Genomic DNA, 6000 nt, shown 5'->3' with positions numbered 1-6000 from the left:
AAAACCCAGCATTTGCGCCTCTTTTTAACGCCTGGGTCAGGGCAGGCGTTAAGGGACCTGTGGGCTCAGAATGAGCCCAGAGGTGCCCTCCCCTGCCCCCAGGGACACCCCCTGCCACCCTTGCCCACCCCAGGAGGACACCCAAGGATGGAGGGACCCATCCCAGGGAAGAAAAGGTAAGTTGGGGTAAGTATTTTTTTTAATTTTCTTTTTTGGCATAGGGGGGCCTGATTTGTGCCCCCCTACATGCCACTATGCCCAATGACCATGCCCAGGGGACATAAGTCCCCTGGGCATGGCCATTGGGCAAGGGGGCATGACTCCTGTCTTTGCTAAGACAGGAGTCATGTTGATGGGGGACGGACCAAAGTGTCTTAGGGCCCGTATTTATACTTTTTGACGCTAATCTGCGCTAACGCAGTTTAGCGTCAAAAAAATTAGCGCCGGCTAACGCCATTCTGAAGCGCCATGCGGGCGCCGTATTTATAGAATGGCGTTAGCCGGCGTTAGCCAACCGGCGCTGCCTGGTGTGCGTGAAAAAACCCCACGTACACCAGGCAGCGCCGGCGTAGGGGAAAATGGCGTATGGGCGTCTAAAAAATGGGGCAAGTCAGGTCGAGGCAAAAAAATCATCTTAACCCGATTTGCACCATTTTTTTTCGACGCCCATCCCCCATCAACATGACTCCTGTCTTAGCAAAGACAGGAGTCATGCCCCCTTGCCCAATGGCCATGCCCAGGGGACTTATGTCCCCTTGGCATGGTCATTGGGCATCGTGGCATGTAGGGGGGCACAAATCAGGCCCCCCTATGCCAAAAAAGAAAATTAAAAAAAATACTTACCCCAACTTACCTTTTCTTCCCTGGGATGGGTCCCTCCATCCTTGGGTGTCCTCCTGGGGTGGGCAAGGGTGGCAGGGGGTGTCCCTGGGGGCAGGGGAGGGCACCTCTGGGCTCATTCTGAGCCCACAGGTCCTTTAACGCCTGCCCTGACCCAGGCGTTAAAAAGAGGCGCAAATGCGGGGTTTTTTGCCCCGCCCACTCCCGGGCGTCATTTTTGCCTGGGAGTATAAATACCACGTACATGCCTCGGAGTAATTTTTTAAGACGGGAACGCCTCCCTTGCATATCATTAACGCAAGGGAGGTGTTCACGCCAAAAAATGACGCTAACTCCATGAACTTTGGCGCTAGACGCGTCTAACGCCAAAGTATAAATATGGAGTTAGTTTTGCGTCAAATTTGCGTCGAAAAAAACGACGCAAATTTGGCGCAAACGGAGAATAAATATGCCCCTAAGTCTTTTAAAAGCAAACAAAGTCTCTTTTTAGCACAAAGTACCTGGTTCGCGTGAAAAATCTCCGCAATGGGCCGCAGAGGAGGAGAAGCGTGGAAACAAAAGGGGGGTGTGCATCGATTTCTCGGGCCGCACACGGTGATGCGTCATTTAGTTTCCACGCAGGGACGGCTGTGCGCTGATTTCTGGCGCTCGGTTGTGGATCCTCTTCGGGTTGCGGGGTTTTCAGACGCCCCGGGGTCTGTGCTTGGAATCCTGGGCTTGTGGAGCGGAGTCACAAGAGCTGCGTCGTTCCGGTGGGCGTTGCGTGGAAATTTCTTCTGCACGGCAGGTGCTGTGTCGATTTCCCCTCTGGAAGTCGGGCCGCGTCATCCCAGGTCGGCTGTGTGTCGATCCAGTGGGCCGTGCGTCGAAGTTCCGGTCGTAATGCAGACGCTGCATCGATCTTCTCCTTGCGAAGTCGGACTGCGTCGTTCCGGTTTGGCGTGCGGTGAATTTCTCACCGCGGGGCAGGCTGTGCATCGTTTTTAGCAAGATGTGCGTCGAATTTTCACCGCACAAGGAGTCCAGTTGCAAGAGAGAAGTCTTTTTGGTCCTGAGACTTCAGGGAACAGGAGGCAAGCTCTATCCAAGCCCTTCTTCACCACAGCCAGGGAACAGCAAGGCAGCAGGGCAACAGCAAGGCAGCAGTCCTTCACAGAAAGCAGTCAGGTGAGTCCTTTGGGCAGCCGTGCAGTTCTTCCTGGCAGGATGCAGGTTCTGGTTACAAGTTTCTTCTCCAGGAAGTGTCTGAGGTGGTAGGGCAGAGGCCCTGTTTTTATACCCAAAATGTGCATTGAAGTGGGGGAGACTTTCAAAGAGTCGCTTAGAAGTGCACCAGGTCCCCTTTCAGTTCAATCCTGTCTTCCAGGGTCCCAGTAAGGGGTGTGGCAGTCCTTTGTGTGAGGGCAGGCCCTCCACCCTCCCAGCGCAGGAAGACCCATTCAAAATGCAGATGTATGCAAGTGAGGCTGAGTATCCTGTTTTTGGGGTGTGTCTGAGTGAATGCACAAGGAGCTGTCAACTAAACCCAGCCAGACATGGATTGTAAGGCACAGAAAGATTTAAGTGCAGAGAAATGCTCACTTTCTAAAAGTGGCATTTCTAAAATAGTAATATTAAATCCACCTTCACCAGTCAGCAGGATGTCGTATTACCACTCTGGCCATACTAAATATGACCTTCCTACTCCTTTCATATCAGCAGCTACCATTCCAACAATGTATGAGGGCAGCTCCAATGTTAGTCTATGAAGGGAGCAGGCCTCACAGTAGTGTAAAAACGAATTTAGGAGTTTTACACTACCAGGACATGTAAACTACACAGGTACATGTTCTGCCTTTTACCCACACAGCACCCTGCCCTAGGGGTTACCTAGGGCACACATTAGGGTGACTTATATGTAGAAAAGGGGGAGTTTTAGGCTTGGCAAGTACATTTAAATGCCATGTCGAATTGGCAGTGAAACTGCACACACAGGCCTTGCAATGGCAGGCCTGAGACAAGGTTAAGGGGCTACTTAAGTGGGTGGCACAATCAGTGCTGCAGGCCCACTAGTAGCATTTAATCTACAAGCCCTGGGCACATATAGTGCCTTCTACTAGGGACTTATAAGTAAATTAAATTGTCAAATTGGGTACGATCCAGTGTTACCATGTTTAAAGGGAGAGAGCATATGCACTTTAGCACTGGTTAGCAGTGGTAAAGTGCGCAGAGTCTAAAAACCAGCAAAACAGTGTCCAAAAAGTGGAGGGAGGCAGGCAAAAAGTTAGGGGTGACCATCCTAAGGCTGTCAGGTCTAACAGGTTATATTTATGGCCAAGACATGCAGAGCAGCGCAGCACAGCAAGTCACCTTGCTGTGCTGCACTGCGTGACATGAAATGGCAGGAATGTGCCATATTTAGAAGTGCCTTTGTTTCTGCACTGGTGCCATTTTTCCTGCCAAGCGCCAACACAGGCACACTTGCACCATGGTGCAAGGGTGCCTGCATTGTAAGGACATTTGTATTTGTGCCGGACAGGGCACCTTCCTGCACAAGAAACAATCCCCTAATGCATTTATCTCTTTCTATGTGTGCTGCAGAATGCAGTACACATAGAGGAAAAAACAAGGAGAAATAAAGATATTTCTCATTGTTATGCCTCACCCGGAAAGGCATAGGGCCATATTTATACTTTTTGACGCAAAACTGCGCTAACGCAGTTTTGCGTCAAAAAAATTAGCCATTCTGAAGCGCCATGCGGGCGCCGTATTTATTCAATGACGTTAGCCGGCGTTAGCCGCCGGCGCTGCCTGGTGTGCATGGAAAATAATGACGTACACCAGGCAGCGCCGGCGTAGGGGAATATGGAGCTTGGGCGCCAAAAAATGGGGCAAGTCAGGCTGAGGCAAAATTATCGCCTCAACCCGATTTGCGCCATTTATTTCGACTCCCAACCCCCATTAAAATGACTCCTGTCTTAGCAAAGACAGGAGTCATGTCCCCTTGCCCAATGGCCATGCCCAGGGGACTTCTGTCCCCTGGGCATGGCCATTGGGCATAGTGGCATGTAGGGGGGCACAAATCAGGCCCCCTATGCCACAAAACAATAAAAAAAAAATACTTACCTGAACTTACCTTAATGTCCCTGTGATGGGTCCCTCCATCCTTGGGTGTCCTCCTGGGGAGGGCAAGGGTGACAGGGGGGTCCCTGGGGGCATGGAAGGGCACCTCTGGGCTCCTTCCGAGCCCACAGGTCCCTTAACGCCTGCCTTGTCCAGGCGCTAAAAAACGGTGCAAAAGCGGCTGGACGTCATTTTTTTTGACCCGCCCACTCCCGAGCGTGAATTTTGCCCGGGAGTGTAAATACGGCGCACATGCCTCAGAGTCACTTTTTTAGACGGGAACGCCTACCTTGCATATCATTAACGCAAAGTAGGTGTCCACGCTAAAAAATGACGCAAACTCCATGGACATTGCAGGGGCATCTGATGACAAAACTACAGGCACCTCAGGGGGAAGGGAAGGGGGGGCACCACAGCCACATGAGTCCACGACGCCAGATCCACGAAGGGGCCACCATGCCCACTGTGCCATCCTGGGGAGTGCAAAGCCACAGTCTCTCAAGTCTCTACAGTGGATGGCTTGCCCACTGTGCCATCCTGGGGAGTGCAAAGCCACAGTCTCTCAAGTCTCTACAGTGGGTGGCTTGCCCACTGTGCCATCCTGGGGAGTGCAAAGCCACAGTTTCTCAAGTCTCTACAGTGGGTGGCTTGCCCACTGTGCCATCCTGGGGAGTGCAAAGCCACAGTCTCTCAAGTCTCTACAGTGAGTGGCTTGCCCACTGGACCATCCTGGGGAGTGCAAAGCCACAGTCCATCAGGTGGATAACAGTCTCCACTGGTCAAGGAGGAGGCATGGTGGGCACAGTGAACTGCGAACAGTAGCTCAACACAGATCCGGCACTGTCATTGTGCCAGTGGTGCTTGAGACGGCGGGGCCCAGCGGAGCGGTGCTTGAGACGGCGGGGCCCAGCGGAGCGGTGCTTGACAGGAAGGGCCCTGCGGAGCAGTGCTTGAGACGGCGGGGCCCAGCGGAGCGGTGCTTGAGACAGTGGGGCCCAGCGGAGCGGTGCTTGAGACGGCGGGGCCCAGCGGAGCGGTGCTTGACAGGAAGGGCCCAGCGGAGTGGTGCTTGAGACGGCGGGGCCCAGCGGAGCGGTGCTTGACAGGAATGGCCCAGCGGAGCGGTGCTTGACATGAAGGGCCCAGCGGAGCGGTGCTTGAGACGGCGGTGCCCAGCGGAGCGGTGCTTGAGACGGCGGGGCCCAGCGGAGCGGTGCTTGACAGGAAGGGCCCAGCGGAGCGGTGCTTGAGACGGCGGGGCCCAGCGGAGCGGTGCTTGACAGGAAGGGCCCAGCGGAGCGGTGCTTGAGACGGCGGGGCCCAGCGGAGCGGTGCTTGAGACGGCAGGGCCCAGCGGAGCGGTGCTTGAGACGGCGGGCCCTCTTCAGCAGTGCTCTTCTGCACGGCGGGGCCCTGTTCAGCGGTGCTCTTCTGCACGGCGGGGCCCTGTTCAGCGGTGCTCTTCTGCACGGCGGGGCCCTGTTCAGCGGTGCTCTTCTGCACGGCGGGGCCCTGTTCAGCGGTGCTCTTCTGCACGGCGGGCCCTGTTCAGCGGTGCTCTTCTGCACGGCGGGGCCCTGTTCAGCGGTGCTCTTCTGCACGGCGAGGCCCTGTTCAGCGGTGCTCTTCTGCACTGCGGGCCCTGTTCAGCGGTGCTCTTCTGCACGCCGGGCCCTGTTCAGCGGTGCTCTTCTGCACGGCGGGTCCCTGTTCAGCGGTGCTCTTCTGCACGGCGGGGCCCTGTTCAGCGGTGCTCTTCTGCACGCCGGGCCTTGTTCAGCGGTGCTCTTCTGCACGGCGGGGCCCTGTTCAGCGGTGCTCTTCTGCACGGCGGGCCCTGTTCAGCGGTGCTCTTCTGCACGGAGGGGCCCTGTTCAGCGGTCCTCTTCTGCACGGCGGGGCCCTGTTCAGCGGTGCTCTTCTGCACGGCGGGCCCTGTTCAGCGGTGCTCTTCTGCACGGCGGGCCCTGTTCAGCGGTGCTCTTCTGCACGGCGGGGCCCTGTTCAGCGGTGCTCTTCTGCACGGCGGGGCCCTGTTCAGCGGTGCTCTTCTGCACG

This window comes from Pleurodeles waltl, chromosome 5 (genome assembly GCF_031143425.1).
Source record: "Pleurodeles waltl isolate 20211129_DDA chromosome 5, aPleWal1.hap1.20221129, whole genome shotgun sequence".
Classification (NCBI taxonomy): Eukaryota; Metazoa; Chordata; class Amphibia; order Caudata; family Salamandridae; genus Pleurodeles; species Pleurodeles waltl.
This window is presented reverse-complemented; position numbering follows the sequence as displayed.